The sequence below is a fragment of the Pseudorca crassidens genome, chromosome 14, assembly GCF_039906515.1.
Source record: "Pseudorca crassidens isolate mPseCra1 chromosome 14, mPseCra1.hap1, whole genome shotgun sequence".
Classification (NCBI taxonomy): Eukaryota; Metazoa; Chordata; class Mammalia; order Artiodactyla; family Delphinidae; genus Pseudorca; species Pseudorca crassidens.
The window spans coordinates 55,159,524-55,184,458 of record NC_090309.1 but is presented as its reverse complement, the minus strand read 5'-3'; the positions used below and the strand labels follow the sequence as shown (position 1 = coordinate 55,184,458).

General features: G+C 40.8%; 1 long non-coding RNA gene across 2 annotated transcripts; it reads left to right on the top strand.

The window, feature by feature from the left end:
* Positions 1-36: 36 nt before the first annotated feature.
* On the top strand, positions 37-24,563 carry LOC137205225 (uncharacterized). Of its 2 annotated transcripts, none has more exons than XR_010934059.1 (3): positions 37-170; positions 507-684; positions 22,620-24,563. It is a non-coding gene; the product is annotated as an uncharacterized lncRNA (long non-coding RNA). The 2 variants fall into 2 exon arrangements; XR_010934058.1 differs by lacking the exon at positions 22,620-24,563 and adding an exon at positions 17,571-17,753.
* The last annotated feature ends 372 nt before the right edge of the window (positions 24,564-24,935 follow it).

The window sequence follows — 24,935 nt, the reverse complement described above, 5'->3', positions numbered from 1 at the left end:
CCTGGTTTTTCCCTGACTCGCCGCATAGGCGCGCAGCTCCCGGAGAGGGGTGGAGCCGAGCCAAGCGGAGGCGGAACTAGAGCGAGGATCCCGTGGGACCCGCTCGTCGGCTGGGGGCGGAGCTCCATTTACCCACATCCGGCGGAGGGGGTCGTGAGGTTCTTGAAAAGGTCGACGGCTTCCCAGTTTTATTTCTTTATCTTCTGTTAATCCGCTTTGCTTGTATTTTCTTCTCTTTTAAGTTTAATCAAGAATGTTTCTGTTTATTGCATTATTTGTAATTTGCAAATGTGGAAAAACGAAAAACAATCAAGCTTTATTCTAACGTCAATCTTAAATGTCAGTTAACTTCCCTAAGGGTGTTTCCTAAACCCTGAGGTAAAGGTTTGCTCGAGGCTTATGGAACTATCCCAGTTTTGCCTCTTCTGTTAAGCCCTCACGCAGCCCCTGAGGTTTATGGGAGAGTTTAGCCCTAGAGTCATTACTGTCTTACGTTGGTCTCTCAGGCAGCTTGGGGGAGGCTTCCATCAAGATGTCGGAATAGAAGGACAGGGGAGATCACCTCCTCTCACGGGTACATCAAAAATACATCTGCATCTGAAACAGTTCTCACAGAATACCTGCTGAACGCTGGCAAAACAGCTCAAACACTCCAAATCACAAGAAAGATCTCCACGTGACCAGGTAGGACAAAAGAAAAAAAAAAAAGGAATCTCAGGCAGCTTGGTACACTGCCAAACACACTGATTGGGAAACCCGGTTTTCTCAGGAACTTACTCGTGCTCTGGGCAAATACTTTATGTCTTTGGATTTATTTCCACGGCCTACCCCTCCATCTCACTCCTTACCTGATAAGGTACCCCGCACATATTAGTGGTGAATATTCACTGAATTAATTTACTTGAGGCAAATGCAGGTCCCAGTTACCTAACCTTTTGGGGCAAGAATGGAAAAATCCATTTCATTTTTAGATTCTTGAAAAGTGCTGTGTCTTAAGTCCTGATAACCTAGTAACCTAGGTGAGCTATCCTCCATATCCAGCAGTTCCATTTCCCTTCCCAGAAAACAAAAATAGCCCCTACTTATTATCTTGATGAGGCCAAGTATCTCAACCCCACTTCCATACTCAAAGCCCCACTTTTTTTCACTAACGGAACTTAAAAGCTATTATAAAGGTCTCCCAAACAATTCTTCTTTCACTTTCCCTTTAATATATTTTCTCAAAATCAGTTCTCATTAGAAATGAAAAATGACTTGTTTTTTGGTGTTGTGTTTTTTACAAAGTACATTAAACTCTAAGCGCCAAAGAAATTAGATTGTAAAATTAGGGAAATAAGGCTGCTGTTAGTCTAGATTAGAATTTAGCAAATCAAAACCCCATGGATTCGTTTTAGAAGACTCTAAAGAGCAGCTTTCCATGCTACTGAATCATTTCCAGGAACTCTTAAGTGCTGAAGAGCTGAGCAAGCTATTGAAATGGCCCTTTGGGTGCTACAGATTCACCCACAATGAACATAAATTTTATTGGCTAATTTTTGCAATGGGGAGGAAAACAGGACCCCTTAACCTTATTAAGGTCTCTTTGTCTATATCTAAGATCCTTGGTGATAAGGATCCATTTCTGAGATTGATTAGGGATTTGTTTTTTTTCTTAATTTGCAGCCTTATGTTGCGTTTTGCAATGGTTGCAGTAGATCTGCAACTCTGCTGCAATCAGTCTGCTCCACAATTTCTAGTTCTGAAGGAATTCTAGAGAACACATTATAGTTCAGGATATGGGGAAGTGAAACCAGGTCATAATAATCAACAACAACAATTTACAATTTATCATTCACCTACTTTTGATGTCGAAGTGTGCTACGTAGGTTTAAGGTACAGGTGGGTAAAGTTTAACCAATATTCTACAAAATCTTTTGACAAAATTCCTGTCCTGAAGGAATTTTCAAATAAGACTGGGGACTAGATACAGCCACAAGAGACAGAGACTCAGACAAGACAGTCTAGATTCAAGGACTAGGTTGTACATGGGAGTAGCCACATTACCAGTGAGAACAAGAGTAGGGCCTGGCCAGCGTAGTGTTGGACCTTGATTCCCCTCTCCTCTACCAGGGAGAATTGTCTTTCAACTGGGGAAGAAAAAAGATTAGTAAGCTAAAGTAAATAACCTGGTGAGGTTTTAGACATCAGACACCTGGGGAAAATAAAAGCTAGGGCAGTATCTTCCAAAATTAATGTAGGTAGTGACCTACTCCAAAGGCAAGTAAGTTTGTCCAGAACATATTTCCCTTAGAATTTTGCAAGAAAGCTACTCCCACTAAAATATGTCAAGGGAAATTTGTAATCACTAGGTACAAACCAGACTCCACGGCAAAAACTGTCTTTTCTCTCTAGAACCTTGCCCAGTCTCTTGTTTACCTTTGGATCTTAAGTGCTGAATTCTGAGAAATTCATGGGTTTAGACTTACAGCCTGGAATAATCTGAACACCAGCCTGAGACTAATGCAGTAGAGTTTGGGAGTAATGAAAACATGTTTTGGATTTTCTTGGAGGTTATTTATTTTATTGCTCCAAAGCAAATAGCTCTTTGTATGCTATTCATTGGTATGTATTACTGTAATAATAATAGTTATAACTTACAGTCATTCCTCAACGTGCCAGGTGCTAAATTAATGTTTTTACATGTATTTGTGTATTTAACTCATATCAGCTCAGTGAGATGTTGCTATTATCCTCTTTTTATGAAATGAGAAGGCCAAGGTATAGATAAGTTAAATAACTCTTCCAAAGTCACATCAACTATTAAATTGCAGATCTGGGATTCAAACCCAGTGATCTGCCTTACTCCAAATCTAGAACTCTTAAAGACATCCATATACTACCACCAACTTGAAGCAAGTTCTTTTCTTTCTCCATGATGGTGGCCAGTGTAAGACTCAAAATCCTTGAGATGCTCAAGAACCATTGAATCTCTAAATGTACTAAATAAAGTACTATCCACCCACCTAAAACATAGCAAGGCCATTTTCCCTATTGACTTCAAACTAATTTACGTTCCATGAGAACAAAAATTTTTAATATAGATGCAACTGTTTCACCCACTAAATTGTAAGATATTTGGATCTAAGTCCTGGAACTAAGTCTTAATCATTTTAGTCTCCCCGTCTCCAATTTCTCCTTCCACCCACACAGTGTCTAATAATACGTTACAAATAATACGTACCCAATAAAATAGTAGACTAGCTCTTGGACCCAAGAATGTGCCTGGAGTAAAGAAAAATCCTTCCTTGTACTAGAAAAGTAATCTAAAGCTCCTGCCACACGGAAGGGGGGGTTACCATTTTAAAAATCAAGTGTACTTTTGGAAATTCAAACATTTTGTCACTTAAGAGTCGATCACTTAGCAAAGGCAAAAAAAGTCTGTTTCAGATTAGAGGATGTACAAATTGAAACTGAGCCCTATTTCATAAATGTGTGTGTTACCTCCTGCCCATCCACTTTCCCACTATCAGAAGCTCTCATTCCTAAACACTACAACTCATTGGCTTCAATGAGCTTCTCTCAATAACTCAGCCAGGAAAATGGAGGATTTTCTGCAAAATCTAAGACATTGGGAAGCAGAGAGGGGACTGCCTCTGTTTCCCAAATGAGAAAGGGGTTTCTTGTCAAGTGAGGTGGACTGGGCTGGTAGACGAGTTCCCAAACTTAGACTTCCCTGTTGCTCTTTCATTCTGGCTAGGAACAGCAGCATAATTCCGGAGTGCTAGTCTAGTACTGAGGACAATGCTCTAACCCAGAGTGAGTTTGTCAGTCTTTTGTGTAAAAGAAGAAAGATTCAAGGGATTAAAATCCTGAGTTTTGAAAAAATATTGAATGGATCTTGAGAAGGCATCAGTTAAGCGTGAGGAAATTAATTGTACAGATTTTTCAAGGAAATGGATATTCATGCATCATTCAAAAGGATTATACACATTTAAATTTATCTTACGTGAAGTAAAATTGTGGGATTTACATATCAAGCTAGAATATAATTTTAATCTTTCGCTGAAAACTGAAATTTTCAGTGTTTTGTCCACTTAATCTTTTACAAATCCTCAAAGGATTTTTGTAATGAATGTAATTAAAAGCAATGTTAAGGGAGAAAAAAGTCTGAATCATCGACAAACCACTGTATCTATTGCATGGCCCACTGTTCCACTTATCATCTGCCTGGCGAAGTCACTGGCTCAATCAGTGGCACTCAATCAGTTGCACTCATGAGCAGACATATTGCAAAATTTTCTCCTGGTGAGTGTCTCATCCTCAAGTAAGTGTCCAGGGACCACTTCAAAGGCCTACAATATCCATTGAATGGCCTGAGATCCAGGCATAGACACCCCAGAGAGCTCATTAGGAGATCCTAATGATGGCATGGCTGGTTGAGTTGCAGGGAAGGAATGGAAGGCAGTATAGTGGGACCAGATTTATTTTGTTCATCACCACAGGGAGCCATGTCTGAAGACTCTGTACATCAGAACTAGTAGTTTGTTTGCAGTACCTTGAGTCCCATCTTCCAGCTTAATAAACTGGAACTATCTGCAAGGTGCTTGTTTGAAACACTCATCCAGAACCCTATAGTCAGCGTTTTAATACTAGGAGCTTCACACACTAGCTGGAATTCAAATTTAGAAAAGCATCACGTGTCAAATCAGTCTATGTCCAAGTTTGTGTGTACTCATGTTTTTAAGTCAAGTTTATTGAGTATAATTTACATAGAGTAAAACTCAACTTTTTTATTCTGACAAACACATACAGGCATGGAACACAACCACAATCAAAATATAAAACATTTCCATCACCTAAGGAAAAAAAAAAATGCCCCTGTGTAGTCAACCTCCTCCCCTATGCCAGCCCTCTGGCAACCATTCATTGTTCTCTGTCCCAATAATTCCATCTTTTCCAGATTATCATGTAAACAAAATCACACACTATGTAGCCATTTGAGTCTCTTTTTTTTTTCCACTTAGTAGAAGGCATTTTAGATGAATCCATGTTGTTGCATGTTTCAGTAGTTTGTTTCTTTCTATTGCCAGTTAGCATTCCATTGTGTGAATGTTTGTTTAGCCATTCCGCAACTGATGGACATCTAGGTGTTTTCTTTCCACTTTTTGGCTCTTGTTAACAATGCTTCTATGAAAACTCACGGACAAGTTTTTGTGTGGACGTGTGTTTTCATTTCTCTTGGTAAATAAATACCTAGGAACAGGATTGCTGAGTCACATGGTGAGTGTTTAGTTTTATAAGAAACTACTAAATTGTTTTCAAAAGTGGCTGTACCATTTTGCATTCCCACCAGCAATGCATGAGAGTTCCAAATGCTCATCCTCACAGGGACTTGATATTGTCAGGTTTGTCTATTTGTCTGTTTGTTTGATTTTTGCCATTTAATAGGTGTGTAGGAGTATCTGATTAGAATTTTAATTTGCATTTCCTTAATGACTAATGTTTAGTTATTTGCCACTCACGTATCCTCTTTGATGAAGTGTCTGTTCAAATATTTTGACATTTTTTAGTTGGATTTTTTGATTGTTGAATTATAAGAGTTCTTTATATGTTGTGGATACTAGTTCTTTATTAAATATGACACTTGGCTTTAAGAGTTTTGAGTTATTACATGCAACTGCCATCATAATAGCACACAGAAAAATGATTCCTCCTCTGACTATGAAGAAAACTCTAGCACAGCCAAGTGTCCTTCAAGAGGCTAGCTAACAGATGGTATCAAAACCACCAACCTTTTTACATGCATGAATTTTCCTGAAACGACCATTACCACAGACAGAAAACATTCTTTGTAGAAAAATGGCCTAACTTCACAGTGAAGGATGATAAAAGTATGAGCTTAAAATACCCTCAGCATTTGTCACCCTAAAGGAATGCTTTAAAATTGAGAAAGTGGCATGCACAAGCTTTTAGCAAATTATGTGGAAAGTTAGCTAAACCATAATGTTCATACAGAAGTGGGTATTTTGTTTAGACTGGACCATGACCTGAGTATAAGAAAATCCAAAGAGTTTACCAAGAAACTCCTGTTGGTTTCTGAAAGAGAGTTTAGCAGAAGTAGGTGTGGCATATATAAGGGCCTTTCATAACTTTCTGCCATGAGCTTTTTTTAAAAACATTTATTTATTTATTTATTTATGGCTGTGTTTATCTTCATTGCTGCACGCATGCTTTCTCTAGTTGCGGCTAGCTGGGGCTACTCTTCATTGCAATGCACAGGCTTCTCATTGCAGTGGCTTCTTTTGTTGTGGAGCACAGGCTCTAGGCACGTGGCCTTCAGTAGTTGTGGCTCGCAGGCTCAGTAGTTGTGGCTCTCAGGCTCTAGAGCGCAGGCTCCGTAGTTGTGGCACACAGGCTTAGTTGCTCTGCAGCATGTGGGATCTTTCCGGACCAGGGCTCGAACCCGTGTCCCCTGCATTGGCACACGGATTCTTAACCACTGCGCCACCAGGGAAGTCCCTGCCATGAGCTTTTGTTAGTTAGGAGACCCAGATCTATAATTCCTATAACTTTCAGGCCTGTTTCTAGAAATCATTAGCTAGTACTTCTCAAATTTTAATACACATAAGAATCACCAGCAGAACTTCTTTTTAAATGCTAATTTCCAGCCCCTAGCACCCAAAATCCCAACTGAATGAGTTTACCATGGCATCTACATGTATCTCAGTACACTGGATGATTCTGATGGGGTGTTTATACATTACTGGAAAAACTGGCCTAATTCTTACCATGTACTTGATTTAGAAAGCTTAGAGGACTGAGCTGTAGCAGTAGGGTTTCTACAGTGTTTTATGGTGCTTAACCTTAAACGCCACCTTCCAAAAGGTAGACCAGGTAGTTCCTGCTAGCCACACTGACTATGATGGTATAGTTTATTAACTGAAAATAACTTATACTTACAGATTGCTTAATATTTGTAAGATAATTATGGTAATTATATACTTTTTTGTTTTGTTTTTAAAATAGTTTTTGAGGCAGATAGATGATATATTTATCCCCATTTTAAGGTGATAAAACTGAAGCTTAGAGCATTCACCCAAACTCACCCCAAATTACAGAGCACTATTAAATAAATGTAAAACGAACTAAAAGAGTAGTTTTATGCAAAATAGTTTTATACCTACTTCAACTAAACCCTTATATATTATTTATCTATTGCTGTATAGCACATTACCCTGAAATATTTTTTTCATGCTGTAAATATTTTAAATAACCTCCTGGTAAATAAACTGGATGAACTGGATTCCAGAGAGACTGAGTCTGGTCAAGTAAGAGTGCATATTCAAAGATATATTGAAAATAATGTCCCAACTATTTCATAATATAGCAAAAACGTCCAGTTATAAGACAAATAAGTTCTAGGAATGTAATGTACAACATAATGACTGTAGTAAACAATATTATATTGTATATTTGAAAGTTACTAATAGAGTAGATCTTGAGTTCTCATCAGAAGGAACTGTTTTATGTCAGTTGCATGTTAAATAATCAACCTTATTAAAAAGTAAATTTATGTAAAAGTAAGTCTGTCCTAATTCTAGGAAGTATTGTTTCTGTACCCCAGCACACAAATCCCTGAAAATTGTTCATTTTACTGCTGGGCCTTTAAGCTTTCTTTACCTCAAACCTGCCTGTTGATGAGAGGGAACCATAAATGCCAACAAGAATTGATGGTAATCACCCTGGAACCTGTTGTTATCCACACCCAACCAGCACTGGTTGGATCCTATCTATGTCAAACTTGAAAGCTCTGGCCCTGAAAATTCTGCCTCTATTCTGTATTGAACTTTTTGAGTTCTTTTTGGAATAGGCCTGAGATCTCAGCTTGGCCCTACTTGGTAACTATTCTTTGCCATCTGGAATTGCTAGGATTGATTTTGCTTACTTGAGATTTAATACTACTTTTGTGTGTATAAAACATTCAGAGTGGTCTGGGAAGTGGCTACTTCCATTTCTAAATATCATCATCAACAGAAATGAATCAGCAATTCTGTTTTAGTGACACACATAACTGCCAGCATCTTAGAGTCATGCATTGCAGCTGCCTCCTGGTTTATTTAGCAAACACTATGTATGAGCTATCATGGTAACCCAATGGTTGCCAAGTGCTTTGGTGCCAATTAAACTGTTTTTTTTTTTTTTTTTTTACTTTTCAAGACGTTTCTCACCCCACCCTCCCTAGATACTGCTAGATGATTCTGCTGAAAGTCATGTCTTATAAAAGAAGAACATCTGATATATTTATGCTTTGCCTTATAGAACAATTTCATCAGTAGAAATGTGAAGGAAGCAATGAGGCAAACAGCTATAGTGAACTTAATTTTAACTAATAAAAATCTGCTTGATTATTTACAAGTAACAGAAAACTTGGGAGAAAGGGACAATGTCAGTTGGAGTTAGTGCCCAGCCAGGCACAATGCTGGACTTGGGTTGAGATTGGGGCACGTGATGGCACAGCCATTACTAAGAACAATCACAAAACCATGTACAAATCTGCACAGAAGTAGTGGTATCAGGAGGACTCATGTCCAGTTGCACTTTTTGAATTTGAATTATTGTTCAAATGTTTCATTTATTAATATAATTATGATTCAAAATGTGAAGGATACAAAAGGGAATGCAACAGAAATCGTCACCTCTGCTTCCCAGTCACTTTGTTCCCCTCCCTTTGAGTGATCTTTTTTACCAGTTTCTTGCAAATTCTCCTAGAGAAAATTCTTTGCATATGCAATCAAATGAAATAATATACTTTAGCAAACCTAGGATCCCATTGATTGGAAGATGTGCCATTATTATGTTTATATATTATTAATATACATATACTATATATATTATATGGTGTGTTGTATTATATGGTATGTATTATACATATACTATAATTATAGTATGTTATACTACTACAAAAGAAATTTTTAAAAAAGCACTGTCAATTAAACTGTGATTTGCCTCTATTATACAATGAATTCTGGTTTCGGAGACATTCAAAGTGTGAAAATATGTGCATTTTAGAATCAATGAAGTATGACTTATATTCTTTTTTTCAAATTTTACACAAAAGATTGTAGCCTATGTTTATGATTCTGTATTATGTTTGCTTCACTCAACAATACATCCTGGAGCTTATTTCGTATCAGTACATAAGGTATTTCCTCCTCCTTTTTTATGTGGGAGAACTGTGAAAAGAGGACTTTAATGAGTATGTTCTATGACAGAAAGTGAAAAAGGAAGGAATAGGACACTCTTTGGAAAAGATAGTGAATAAACTGCAGATGACTGAAAGAAAAAACCATAATAACCCTTATTTTGCTTGTTTCTTCTCCAAGGATAAAGATATTCATATTGGAAAGTGTAAGATAGATAGCATGAAAAAAGGGCTCAAGTTTGCCATAAAAGAAAAAAGAATAGTAAGATGATGTCTAGATAGTTTATAGGAGTTAAAGCCTCTGAACCCGAACAAATACAAACCACAGCACTAAAACACACAGACATGACAAAATCACTTGGGGGAATTTTTGTGAAATAAGGAAGAGGTGACTGAAGATGTGGTGAAAGATTTGTACAAAAGTGAAAATTATAGGAAATACAGACTAGCAAATTTTCCCATTCATAAGTTTTAAAATACATTATTAAAAATACAGTTTATTAGCACTTAAAAAGTTAAAATGTCATGCTTATTTTAATTGAAAAAAAAAGAGGTGATTAAAAGGAACCAGAATAGGTTCACTAGAAATGTTATGCCATGGCTAGGTTGTGGCTATGGTGAGGGGGAAGGAACTGAAGAGAAGCTTGCTTTGCCAGCATACTAAACGACTGCCCCGCCAACAGTCAGGGAACATTCCCTTCATTTGTGCTCTGAGTGACACACTACAAAGGACAACAAGGTAAAAAATGGAACTGGAGTCAAGTTATGTCTCAGATGCTACCTAGTAACCTTGGAAAAGTCACACATTTTGTTTTTCCTTATCTAAAATAAGGAGACTTCTTTTATTGATTACTAAATTCCTTTCTGTAAATTACATTTTAACTATAATCTGGTTATAACTATATTACATATAACTATATATTATCACTCTAATGTAGAAAATTTGAAAGATCAAGAGTTTTTTGATGTAAGCAAAATGTCTGATGTTTTTCATGATATCTTTATGGAAGTGATGAACAAATATGGATTAGGTTCCCATCTAGTTCCAATCAGGCTGACATTTCTATGCAACAGGTTGATCAATAAATCAAATAAAAACATAAGATTGGGAAAATGGGAAAACCAGTGTTCAAAATCACCTCAAATTACTGAAAATGTGCCTGAAATCAATAAAAGGAAATTTAATAAAGTTGATCTTGAACACCTCTACTTTGATTGTAAAAAAAAAAAAGTCATTTATGATGTGGAGAAATTATGTTGCTGGTGGAAATGTAAAAATTGGTGCAGATGCTGTCGAAAACACTTTGATGGCTCCTCAAAAAGTTAAACATAGAGCTGCCATATGACCCAGCAATTCCACCCCTTGATATACACCGGTGGGAAATGAAAATGTGTTCATACGAAAACTTGTACATGAACATTCATAGCAGCATTTGCAAAAGCAGAAAAGGGAAACAACCCAACTGTCTTATCAATTGATGATTGGGTAGTATGTCCACACAATGGAATATTATTCAGCCACTAAAAGGAATGAAATACTGATACATGCTACAATATGGATGAACCTTAAAAACATTATCCTCAGTGAAAGAAAACAAACACAAAAGGCCACATATTATGTGATTCCATTTATATGAAATGTCCGGACTAGGCAAATCCATAGAGACAAAAAGTAGATTAGTGATTGGCAGGGGGTGTGGTAGGGGGCATTGGGGAATGCCTGCTAATAGGTATGAGGTTTCTTTGGAGGATAATGAAAGTGTTCTGGAATTAGATTGTGGTGATAGCTATGCAATCTTGTGAATAAACTACATACCACTGAGTTGTACATTTGAAAATGGTAAATTTTATGGCATGTGAGTTATATCTTAATATAAAAATTAATTAAAAAGTTATTTACAGGGGCTTCCCTGGTGGCGCAGTGGTTGAGAGTCCACCTGCCGATGCAGGGGACACGGGTTCGTGCCCCGGTCTGGGAAGATCCCACATGCCGCAGAGCAGCTGGGCCCATGAGCCATGGCCGCTGAGCCTGCGCGTCCGGAGCCTGTGCTCCACAACGGGAGAGGCCACAACAGTGAGAGGCCCGTGTACCGCAAAAAAAAAAAAAAAAAAAAAAGTTATTTACAGAAAATCAGTATGAGAGACCAGACTTCATAGTTTAATAAGGTGAAAACAAAACAGCAATTCTGAGTTGGCTGTGAGCTCTTAATTGAATCAACAGACTGAAATGGCTGCTTAAGAGAGTACGCCATCTTGAGTTTTGTTAATGCTTACTGAGAACATATTGAGAATTAGGCCAAGCATTTCCAGGATCATCAGAACAACTCTGTAAGTGGCTGTTATTATCTTCATTTTACAGAAAAGGAATCTGAGGTTAAGTGACTTGCCCGAGGTCACCCAACTAGGAAGGGGAGGGCCAAGCTTTGAACCCAGTTAATTTGACTTTGGGAACTATGTACCTGACCACTGCACCATACTTGTGTTAAGAAAAGATTAAAGTCCAGATCAAGGAAGGTGATAGCCTGACAGCCAACTACACTAATCATACTTTATCTTGGCCATCATGGCCAGTTCTGAAAACCACACTGATGGTTTTAGATTATGTCCGCAAGCTCTTTGATGCAGCCCCCTTCAAAAGGTGAAACTAAACTTCCCTCCTTGAGTGTAGGCTGTGCTTTGTAACTGGCTCCTATAGAATAAGGAGGAAGTAATAGTGTGTAATTCTGATATTAGGACATAAAACATGTTATGGCTTCCCTCTTGCTCTCTCTTTTGGATCACTACCTCTGGGGGAAGCAAACTGCCATATTTCGAGGACGCTCAAGCAGCCCTATGGAGAGTTCCACACGGCGAGGAGCTAAAGCCCCCAGGAACTCAGGCCTCCTGCCAAAAACCAGCAGTGACTTGCCAAGCATGTGAATGGGCCTTCTTAGAAGCAGATCCTCCTGTTCCAGTCAAGCCTGCAAATGACTGACTCTTGACTGGGACCTCATGGGAGACCCAGAGCCAGGACAACCCACCTAAGCTATTTGTGGATTCCTGACTCTTTCTTTTTGGACTGATGAAAGTGCTCTGGAATTACATTGTAGTGATGGTTGCACAACCTTGTGAATATACTAAAAAAAATCACCGAGTTGTAAACTCAGAAATGATATAAAATAATACACAGTTAAAGCATCAACTAAGTTTTAGGGTAATTAGTTTCATGGCAATAGATGACTAATACATAACTTTAAGGGACACTGAAAAACCTAAGTGTGTCCCAAGAAGGACAACCAGGAGGTCCCTAGGGTTTTAAGCCCTGTCATGTGTGGAATGTACTTGAGGTGTTTTTGTCTGGACTAGAGGAGTCTGAGGCGGACCTAGCTTCTGTGTGCAAAAATCTTCCAGCAGGGTGACATCAGCATCAAAGCTGAATAAGATGTCCCTCGTCGTGTCCCACCCCTCAACAGCAACAATTTGGCATCCATCCATGGACAAAAGTGCCTGTGGGAGCTGTGGAATCCAGTGTCATGCCAAGGGGCCTGGGAGTATTCTTGCCCACCTGTGCATCAAGTAATAAGCATACAGACCTCAAAGCCATGAACAGACTCCGCCCTTCCTGACCATGGACTGAGAGCCCCTGGGAAACATTGCCTTAGACAATCACCCGTGGATGAGAGAGGCTTTGTGGAAGTCCAGATTTCCAGTGGAGGTGTTCCAGCACACTGTTGGAGCAAAGAAAATGCAAGTTTGGACACGTTGGAGAGGTTAGTAAAGACTGGAGGAGGTGACTGCTACTTCAAATGCCAAGACAGTGATGCAAAACTTCACAGAACATGAAAAATCAAGGAAACATGACACCACCAAAGGACCACGATAATTTTCTAGTAACTGACCACATTGACATGGAGATCTACAATTTACCCAACAAAGAATTCAAAATAGCTGTTTTAAGGAAACTCAACAAAACTAAGAGTTGTTTTTCTGAAAAGATAAAGAAAATTGACAAACCTATAGCTAGACTAAGAAAAAAAGAAGATTCAAATAAATAAAATCAGAAATAAAAGAAGAAACGTTACAACTGATACCACAGAAACAGAAAGAATCATAAGAGACTACTATGAATAATTATACACCAACAAATTGGACAATCTAGAAGAAATGAATAAATTTCTAGAAACATACAACCTACCAAGACTGAATCATGAGAAAATAGAAAATCTGAGCAAACCAATAATGAATAAGGAAATTTAATCAGTAATCAAAACCGCCCCAACAAAGAAAAACCAAGGACCAGATGGTATCCCTAGTGAATTCTACCAAACATTTAAAGAAGAATTAACATCAATCTTTGTCAAACTCTTCCAAAAAACTAAAGAGGTAGGAACACTTCCAAACTCATTTTACGAGGCCACTCTGATACCAAAGCCAGGTAAGGACACTACAAGGAAAGAAAACTATAGGCCAGTATCCCTGATGTATATAGGTGTAAAAATTCTCAATAAAATAGTAACAAACCAAATTCAATAACACATTAAAAGGATCATACAGCACAACCAAGTGGGATTTATCCCTGGGATTTAAGAATGGTTCAACATATACAAATCAGTAAATGTGATACAACACATTAAGATAATGAAAGATAAAAATTATATGATCATCTCAGTAGATGCCGAAAAAGCATTTGACAAAATACAACCTCCTTTCATGATTAAAAACTCTCAATAAATTGGGTATAGAAGGAATGTACTTCAACATAATAAAGGCCATATGTGACAACCCCACAGCTGACATTATACTCAAAGGTAAAAGGCTGAAAGCTTTTCCTCTAAGATTAGGAAGTTTGAGGAGCAGGAAGTGGTGCCCTATGGGATACAGAGATCTGAGAAAATCTCCCAACCTTTTTTTTTTTTCTTTTTTAACTTTCTTTCCCATTCGAGCCCCAGGCAAGCCCCAGACATAAAACTACAGTCCTGTGATGGATGGATAACATCTGGGCAGTAATGGCAGTGGCTGCCAATAGGCACCTAAAACCTAGAGGGAGGGGATTGCTCATCTCTCACAATTGGAATGTGATCCTAAAAATATAGGGAGAATCCCCATTGCTTTTTTTCTCTATATATTCTCCTGCTGTTTGGCCCCAGAGGTAGACTCACTTGCAGGAAGTAAATGGCAGAAAAGGGAAATTAAAACTTTGGATTTCTAATCAGAAGACCAGGAAAGGGGAGCCTTGGAAACTAGACAAGAGGCAGCTCAGGAAAGGGATTCTATAAAGTATGTATCAATTTTTGGGCTCACACCTGAGCTGCACATGCATGGCTATGATCCTAAATTCATACCAAAGACTTAAAGAACTGAACTATAAAGGAGATCACCCAGACACATCTCAGACTGGTCACTGGATGGCACTGATGTGCAACAGATCTGAATAGCACAGCAAAGTCTTTGAAAGTTGGACATTGAAATCATAGCTCATAGGAGGCAAATTAGACCCTGCAGTCTGAACTTAAAAGGCTTATTGCCTGTTAAAACAAACAGGCAAACAAAAAGTTGATATTCTCCATGGGATTTAAATGAGACACAGAATTCTTATGATATTTTAAATGTCAATTTAAACATTTAGGATCCAATCCAAAAGTACTCAACTAATGAAGAACCAGGAACAGCTCAATAACTAACAAAGGAAAAGACAATCAACAGACACAAATTTCTAGAAAATACAGATGTTGAAATGATCAGACTTTAAAGGAACTTCTATAACCATGCTCCAGTAAGTAAGTGTGAATACTCTTGAAACAAATGGAACGATAAAAAGTCTCAGAAGAAAAATGGAAGCATTGAAAAAGAACCAAGTGGAGTTTTTAGAACTGAAAAACGCAGTAAGCAAAATTTTAAAATCACTTCAGAGGATCAGTTGCAGAGTGGAAATGACCAGAGTCAGTGAACTTGGAGATAGGTTAATAGAAATTATCTAGTCTTGAAAGCAATCAAAGAGGAAATCTCAAGGTAAATTAGAAGGTCTTTTGAACTAAATGAAAATGAAAATACACATGTCAATTTATGGGATACAGCTAAAATAATGCTTAGAGGGAAATTTTTAGCACTAAATGCTTAAATTAGAAAATGAGAATAGAAAGCAAACTACAGACTGATATCCTTCATGAATATAGAAGTGAAAATCCTTAACAAAATATTAACAAATGAAATTTAGCAATATATTAAAAAAAAATACATGATGACCAAAACAAGGCTGATTCAGCATTTGAAAATCAATCTATGTAGTACACTACATTAACAGACTAAAGAAAAAAATTATCATATTAATTGAAGCAGAAAAAGCATTTGACAAATTCCCATCCATTCATGACAAAAAAAAAAAGTCTCATAAAACTAGGAATATAAGGACACATCCTTAACCTAATAAACTGTATCTACAAAAACCAACCTCTTCCTCAAGATCAGGAAAAAGGCAAGGATGTCCATTCGTATGATCCCTATTCAGCATTGTACTTGAAGTCTTGGTCAGTGCAATAAGGCAAGAAAAAAAGGAAAGGAAGAAATAAAAGTGTCCCTACTTGCAACTGATATGACTGCTTACATAGGAAGGTCCAAGGAATTTACAAAAAAAAGTTTCTAAAACTAATAGTTGAGTAGCGCAAGGTTGTAGAATACAAAGCCAACATACAAAAAGCAATAGTATTTCTATATACTAGCGATGAACAACTGAAAACTTAAATCTTCTAAAATACCATTTATATTAGGCCCCCCAAAATGACACCTAGGTATAAATCTAAGAAAACATGTGTAAGACCTATATGCTAAAAACTATAAAAACTACAAAACACTGATGAAGGAAATCAAAGAAGCCCTAAATAAATAAAGAAAAATACTATGTTCATAAATTAGAACACTCAGATAGTTAAGTGTTAATTCTCCCCCAACTAAAGTTGCCAAATTTAGGAAAAAAATTACAGGCTGCCAAGTTAAATTTGAATTTCAGATAAATAATGAATAATTTTTTGTATAATTATGTCCCATGCAATATTTGGAATGCTATGATGTTAAATATTAATTTATTTTTATCTTAAATTCAAATTTAACTGAATGTCCTACATATTAATGGCAATTCTACAAGGCCCAATTGATTTTATAGATTTAATGGAATAACAATCAAAATCTCAGCAGGATTTTTGGTAGATAGAGGCAAGCCAATTCTAAAATATATGTGGAAAGGCAAAGAACCTAAAATAACCAAAATAATTTCGAAAAAGAAAAACAAGAGTTCGAGTACTCACATTACTCAATTTCAAAACTTATCCTAAAGCTAAATAATCCAGACAGTGTGGTCCTGGTGAAAGTTTAGACACATAGATCAATGGAACAAAATAAGATTCTAGAAATAGATCCTCACAAATATGATGAACTCATTTAAGACAGATTATTTTATTAAGATAAGATTCACATTACATAAAATTCACCATTTTAATCATTTTAAAGTGTACAATTCACTACTGAGATGAAGATCAAACCAGTGGTTGCCAGGCATGAGGGGCAGAATTTCACCTATGTTAAAATAAGGGAATTTGGGGTGTGTGTGATGGAACTGTTCTGTATTGATTAGAGTGGTGGTTTTATAAATCTATACATGCGTTAAAACTCATAGAACTGTACACACACATATGTACACATCCAAGTACACTTCACTCTTTGTAAATAAAAGGGATACATATATTGAAGACATTGTGCTCAAATGTTTAAAATGCTAAGGATGCACCATCAAAAAAAGTTTGGGATTGGTGCGGGCCCCTTATTTTACAGTTGGGGAAACTGAGGCCAGAAGGCAAATGTAACATAAGCCCAAAAGAATTACAAAGCAGCCACAGGGGTGGATTTTTTCTTGGAACATATCTCTGATGCCTGTTTCTTACCACAGGCTCACCCAGGTTTAATTGGGCTTCTGTTTTTCTTCAGGCAGTTTCTAAATTCAGAGTTTTCTGTGAGAGACAGAATCATGGTTATGTGTACAAGTTAAAACAAAATCAGTATGAATGAAAGAAATATATATCCTATTTTACCGAGTATGCAGTCAGCATGAGCCCGGTTGCTGATAGGCAGACCTATGGGGAGATGCTTGCAGGATGCCTGAGGTTGCAAAACAAACAGACAAACAAACAGGTGGACTCTGGGCTACTTGTGTCTTAATCCAGGCTCTGCTACCTACTAGCAGTAGGACCCCGGGTACATTGCTTAGTTTTTCTCCATTTTACTTGCTTCACCTGTAAAATGCACCCTAATTTTATGTACTACTATGAGATTAAAAAAAAATTTCACCAGCCATTATAATATGACATATTACCATGGATTATAAAACGTTAAAATGTGATTTTATTTATTTATTTATTTTTAGGCACGGTGCTGCGCTGCTTGTGGGATCTTAGTTCCCCAACCAGGGACTGAACCCAGCCCTGGCAGTGAAAGCGCCCAGTCCTAACCACTGGGCCGCCAGGGAATTCCCTAAAAGGTGATTTTTAAAAATGTCTTAGAATTGGAGAAATATGGTAATACCTATTTCACTGGGCTGTTTAAATGATTAAAAGAGTTGTTACATGTTAATGCATGGCACACAGCTCTCAACCAGTAGTTGTTAACTGTCATTAATGTTGCTACTATTGTTACTATGACTCCTATTACTACTTTAAAAAGTGAAGAGTAGGAGACTAGCCTTGCAGTAAATGGTAGTAAACTGCCCCTCCCACTCCACCCTGCCTTCTTCCCCCCTCTACCCTCTTTGCTGTTGAATTTTCAAGCTCTGGCACAAGCAAACACAGAATGTGGGACGAGACCAGAGGAAAACGTGAGAAACATTTACCACTTCTCTATTCTTGTTAGAGAGAAACCACAATGACACACTCTGGGCTGTGTTGGCAAGGTCAGTTCTTGCATTGGCTTGTGCCCTGGTTCCCACGAGACGAGGGAGTCAGAGTGGGAACTTGAACGAATGGAGCAGTGTTTGTGCCAATCCTGCGCCGAGGGACGGGGACCGGAGGCCGTGTCCAGGGTGGCAGGAGCATGGACCTTGTCTGCAGTTCTGGGTCTGCCGCCTGCCCACCCTGGAACCTTAGTTAGGCAGGTGGCTTCACGCCATTTCAGTCTGTTTCTTCTCTGAGAGACAGAGATAAATAATTACTACTTTACAGCCACTGAGGGTTCCAGTTGGGTTAAATGGCTGGAAAACTCAACCGCAGCTGCAGACGGAAGCTGGTTAGCCACATGACTTGTTTTCTTATTATTTATATTTTTATTCAAGTTCCTTGAATGTTTCCTACAGTCCTCTATCTTATCGTAGGAAGGAGCAGTGTAGAAGGGGTACCCCATACATGGTCTCAGGGCCATTCTTAGTGGGGTGCTGGGCCCAGGGCAAATCCCTTTGTGCGCCTGGACCCTTCACACCAAAACCCCACTATCCAGAAGCCATGGTTAAAAGGCTATGGGGAGAGTGGACTGTCAATGCTAGAGATAAAAAGGATTTTTAAAAAATGTGCCTTAGGGGGCTTCCCTGGTGGTGCAGTGGTTGACAGTCCGCCTGCCGAGGCAGGGGACATGGGTTCGTGCCCCGGTCCGGGAAGATCCCACATGCTGCGGAGTGGCTGAGCCCGTGAGCCATGGCCGCTGAGCCTGCGCGTCCGGAGCCTGTGCTCCACAACAGGGGAGGGCACAACAGTGAGAGGCCCGCGTACCGCAAAAAAAAAAATGTGCCTTAGGGAGTGAGTATGTAAAGGCATTTCCTAAGACCTACTCAGTGTCAGGCACTGTACCCATCTGTAGCACAATACCTATTGTTAATCGATAAGGCGGTTGTTACAACACCTTGTTACATTTGAATCAACCAGGGCCCACTGAGAGGCGGGTAATTTGCCCCAGATCCCAGAACTAAGTCCCTGAGCTTCCAAGCTGGACTCCACTCCACACTGCACTGTGCTAAAGGGACAGGCCAGCCTGTCCAGGTTGCCCAGGTGACAGTGCTGAGGGCTCTTAATGAGAACCCCTGGTCTGCTAAACACTAGCCAAGGATCCTTTCTTCCTTTCATTTTTTTCATTTAACAAACGTTTGTTGAGAGCCTAGCCTGTCTGTTGAGACCTAGGAGTACCCCAGGGAACCTGACATACAGTCCCTGAATCAGGGAGTTTGCAGAGCAATGGGAAATACCACAGGAAGACCCGGGTTGCATGTGGCCTGAAGCTTAAACATTTGAAAAGCCCCCTTTAGGAAAAAGAATACAAAATTAGGAATATAAAATTAGGAACAGGGCCTTGGAAGGAGCAAGGGAAGGGCCCTGAAATTTAAACTGTATTAGCTTTGCTGTAACTCTGCCTTTGGTGAAAACCAACAAGTAGACCAGCACTAACAACAACGTGTATTCAGGGCTGATGGGGGAGCGTTTCTCTGCGAAGAAGTGCTGTCTAAGCTGAGACCCACAGGATGGGGCAGGGAGCCCTGGCAGAGGGAATAACTGGGTGCAGGACTCAGGTCAGGAAATGGAGCTGGCGTGGTTTTCAGGGAATGAAGAGGGAAATGTCCATTCTCGTTCCTTCACTAGACCTCAGGCCTCAGCGACCCTCCCACAGCGCAGGGCCCTGAAGGGGCCACAGCCTGGAGGTTAACAGGATGTCATCCCGGGCAGGGCTTCCACCTTTCCTCCAAGCTCCCTGGGGGATCTCCGGTCCCAGAAGAGGGCTCCCGTGCTTGGTTCCTGCACCCCACCAACAAAGGCCTGCCTCGGCTAGGCCTGGCTTGACTCTCCTGGTTAGGTTGTTTGCATTTGCAAGAATAAAACAATCCAGAAAAGCTTCCTTTGTTAGAAGTTAACGACAGAAGTGCAACAGGTTCAGAGAAAGAAAAGATAAGGGAGGGGAAGGGAAAAAAAGCAGACAAAGACTGACTTTTATAAGAAAATCCTTCAGTGAGATAAGAATTTGAGAGATAGCTATCCTCACCCAGAGGGGGGTGCAGGTAGTGCCCCCCAACCCTCCACCACCACCCCATCCCAGGAAAAGCAATCAGCAGGGTGCCCAGTAGCTCTAAGTTCCTCAGGGGGCAAAGGGCATGTTTAGTGCCTTCCCCGCTGGACCAGGATGCAAATGTGCCCCAGCCAGCACTCCTTCGTTAACTACCACCCACACCGCCCAGGCCAGTTAGGCAGCTGAGGGTGGGTAGAACGGCCTCCATGCAACCCACCAGCTGGAGCAGCAGCCTTTGCCTTGCAGGGCAATGAGGCGTCCTCATTGAGGAGACTCAGTTTCCAGGGAAATGGGAGAAGAGCCACCCACCAGTGACTTGATCATACTCAGATAGAGGGGGTAAGGTTGGTCTTGTGGGAGGCCCCATCTAGGGAGCCAGGTTCTGCTCTGGGCCCTGATCCTGTGTCCACTTGAGTCCCTACCCTTCTCTGAGTTCCAGTTACTCTCCTCTGTAAAATGGGGGATGATAATATTTGCTTTGAACTTGTGGTTGAGAAGTGAGTAGTAAAGGAGGGATAGACGTAAAATCTTCCTTAGAAGTTCAAAGTACAGAACAGTATTATTATACATCTGATGCTTGCGCCTGGTGACTCACTTTCACCCCACACTGCCCTGCAGCATCTCCCAGGTCACCTGGAGGGAGGACCTTGACCAAGTTCACTTGTGGGTTGAGAACTTCCCCCCACCAGGAAACAACAGGTGTCTCCCACCACGTCACAACTTTCACCAAAGATAAGGGCAACTTGGCATGTTAATGGGCAGAGACAGGGAGGGGCTGGAAGACGCTGTCCTCTCTAGACACTGTAGCCCAGCACACTGCTTTCTCCTGTTTCTTGACCTTTATCTTGACTCGCACCTGCACCTGTATCTCTCTTCACAACTGTAGAGTCTTTGTAGCTCTTTTTAACACATAAGATAGGGAAAGAATGAGGATAATGAAGAATGGATCAAATTTGTACTATAGGTTAACCCAAATGTCATCCTAATCTCCAACCAAGGGGAAAGGACCAAGTGGGAAACAGCTCTTTGCTCACCAAAAGCCATGCTCCCCTCACCCTCCTGGCACTTGACCAGACTGTTTCCCTTGCAGCTACATGTGGCCATGTGACTAAGTCCTAGCCAATAGGATGTGAGCAACCTGGCCCATAAATACGTTTCTGGCTCCATAATCCTTCATGTTCTTTTCTCTTTATGGATGGGTCCATTGGCTACAATCCCCAGGGTGACTATGGAAGCCTGAGAGGAACAGGGCCACCCCTCTGGCCTATTCACCCACTCAATACCGTTAGGTGAGAAAACATAAACGTCTCTTGTGTTTGAGCTTTTATATATTAGAGGCTGTATCTCCGATAGAGCAGTTAGCCTACCCTAATTCAAACAGAGCAATATAGCCCACAAGTCCTGCCATCTCCAGGAAGCCCGTGCTGATCTCTTCCTTCTTTGCACCATCTATACCTCTATCAAATGCTACCTTATGTTGCTTTCTGATCATTTCACAGGAACGTAAGCTAAAATTTAAACTAGGGACTCATGTCTTCCTTTTTTATTTTATGCCATGCCTAGCAAAGAGATGCTTAATAGTTTTGGATTAAATCTTTTCTTCCTTCTGTGCACTTAGTGGGAAGTTCCTCCACCAGGAATGCCATTTCTCTTTCTCTCTGATACTTTACCCCATGTCCGCGCCCACTTTCCATCTCTCTTTCTCCACGGGGGCTTCCCTTACCACTCTAGGCCGTAGTGATCTTTCCTTCCTTAAAGTGTACGGAACCTATGGTCACTCACCTGACATTTTCATCGAGGAAACGTTTGCATTATTGTCTTAGCGTTCTGCAGTGTAATTAATGATGCATTTAAGAGATGGGCAGAGGAAGAGAAGAACAAAAGAAACTGGAAAGGAGAAGCCGAGGAGGCAGGGAGAACATTTTGGAGAGCTCAGATGTCACGTAAACCAGGGGAAGAGAGCATTTTAAGGACGGAGGGGGAACAGCATCCCATGCTGCCGAGAGAGTGGCCAAGCGAGGTGTTCACTCCAAAACTGGGCTTAGCGGGGTGGAGGTGACTCGTCCCCTCCATGAGAGAGGGCTCAGTGAGCCTCATGGCATGGGCTGAGGAGGGAGTGGATTGTAAGAAAATAGACAACGTGAGACTAGGTAATGCTTAACTTTAGGGAGGGAGGAGAAGAGGTTTGAGAGGTAGCTGGCGAGAGATGTGTGGTGACGAAAATATTTTTTAGGATGGGTGAGACTTACTGATGGGAAGGAATGGTGGAGAGGGAGAGGTTGAAGGCGAGGAGTGAGGTGTCATCAGCAGTGAAGTCCCTGAAACGGAGGGGTGGGTAATGGATCCAGGGCACAGGTGGGGGCCTAAGCTGGAGGGACCCGCTTCCGTGACAACCGGTGGGATGGAGAAGTGACACTCATCCTTTCTTCCTTCCTAGGTGGTTGTTGGGTTAAGTGGCAAAGTTAGGTCAGCCCCCAGATGATGGCTTCTGTGTTTTTCGTAAAAGGAAACCAAGTGGGCTTCCCTGGTGGCGCAGTGGTTGAGAGTCCGCCTGCCGATGCAGGGGACGCGGGTTCCTGCCCCGGTCCGGGAGGATCCCGCATGCCGCGGAGCGGCTGGGCCCGTGAGCCATGGCCGCTGGGCTTGCGCGTCCGGAGCCTGTGCTCCGCAACGGGAGAGGCCACAACAGTGAGAGGCCCGCGTACCACAAAAAAAAAAAAAAAAAGGAAACCAAGTTATCTGCTGGAATGAGGGGAGCAACCTCTGAGGGGACCCCAATCCTCTGCCACTCCCAGTGCTTCCCATTCTGAATGCGACTCCTCCAGCAGGGTTCCTTGGCCATTTCTCACAACCCTCACCTCAGCTTTGGGAACTGACCAGCCGTCTTAAATCAAGAAAAAAGCAGGGTTGGTGTCTGTGGCCCACAGGGAGGCCCTTTGAGTTCTAACTCCTCAAAAACCTGGACCGCAACTCTTTCATTTCTGTTTTTCCTGGACCCAGCATGGATTTAACTGGCAAACGGATGGCTTATTGCTCTAATGCAATGATAGGAACATAATTCTTCACTTTAAGAAGCCTAGTTGTTGAAAAAAAAAAAAAAAGAACATTATTCACAGTATTTTCATACCGCAGGTGCTTGCTGACTGCATCTGTCCCCTGCTCCCGATGGGCATGTGGGTATAGCCAATGGTCCCATGCCAGGTGGTCTGCCCCTTGACCTCAGCTTTTAAAGAAATCCTAGAGCTCCCAGAGTTTGGAGCCCCAGTCCGCGGACACAAGAGTAAGCAGAGGCGGTCAGAGCGCCGGAAAAACCGGGCTGGGCGCGCTCGCGTCCGCCAGAGGGCGCTGTCGGCTCGCGGAGTCCGGCGCAGTGGCCGCAGGCCCCGAGGTGCCCTCGCGACGCCGCCCAGCAGCCCCAGTGACTTATCACTACAGCCCCTGGTTGCCTTGGAGCGGAGCGAGCCAACCATCGCCAAGGCGCTCATCTGGGCAAGGACGGGAGAGGCTAAAAGATTCGTGACACTCTTATTTCACAGGGCCATCCTTGTGACGAATATTTATAGAGCGCCAACTTGTACCTACCATGTCCAAGGTACTGGGGAGCAGGTATGGAGATGAGTCATATTTCAGAGAAGGGGCAGAGTTAAGACAGGTACCAAATAAGAGACTTATAGCTGACTGGGCAATAAGAAGTGAGGAGGAGGTGGTAGGGGAGTTCAGGGAGGACGATACATAGCTTCAGCTGGGGGAATAAGGACCGGGCCCACGGAAGATTTGGGCTTTAAGGAGAGAAGGAATTGCCACCCTGCATCACATGTTGGTTGTAACAAAACCTGTGAATTTAACCTGTTCTGGTTTTACATTTGTTATAACTACATGATCCTTATTGGTAACGAGAAGCAATGTTCCCTGCCCTGGAGCCCCAGCTCCTTGATCCTGAAAAGTAAATTAGAAGTAGAAATGGATTAATCAAATGTCCAGAACTTGTTAGAGATCTATAACCTGATCTGAACAGTCAGATCAGTCATTCTGCTAATTGATAAGATATCCACGGGGAGCCTCGGGAAACAGCTGCTATACTTGGTGCAGGTATCATAAAACCATCTGCCGAAAACACATCTGATTGGTGTTAGGAGAGAAGAGGTAAAAATAGAGAAGTTGAGGAACAATAAAGTCCTTTTGTTTTCAGGAAGACCTCTAGCAATATCATAGTCCCCCGAGAATTATTGTAAGTCTATAATATTGTATTTCACCCAGGCCAGTTAAACTTGAAACCAATACATTAAAACAAACCTGAACCTTAGATTTACAGAAATTTTGTTTCCGAGGTATTAAAATGGAACTGGGGTTATTATCATTACATGGCATTGCATTGGTTCCAGCAGGACAATGTAGAAAAAAAGTGAACTTAAACTAGTAAGTGCAAGCATTGGTTTTGACCTCTAAATAGTGTTTTGGTTATTATGATTATTTTTTTCAATTTTCTTGTGTGGCAAGTCAGTTAACCTCTCTAGAACTGAGTTTCCTCATTTAATAGATGAATATAATAAGAATTAAGGATATAGGCCAGGTAATCTCTCAAATCCTGCAGAGTGAAACAAACAAGTTTTAGTTCTATTGAGTCCAAATGCCTCCTTAGTGCTCATTTGGTTCTGAAGTCGCTTCTGAAGGACCTGCAGGTCCTGTGAAGTTAGACATATTGAGGGAAGGGGAAGAGGAGCTTAGGTGGTTGCTAGTCTGACACTTGGTAGGA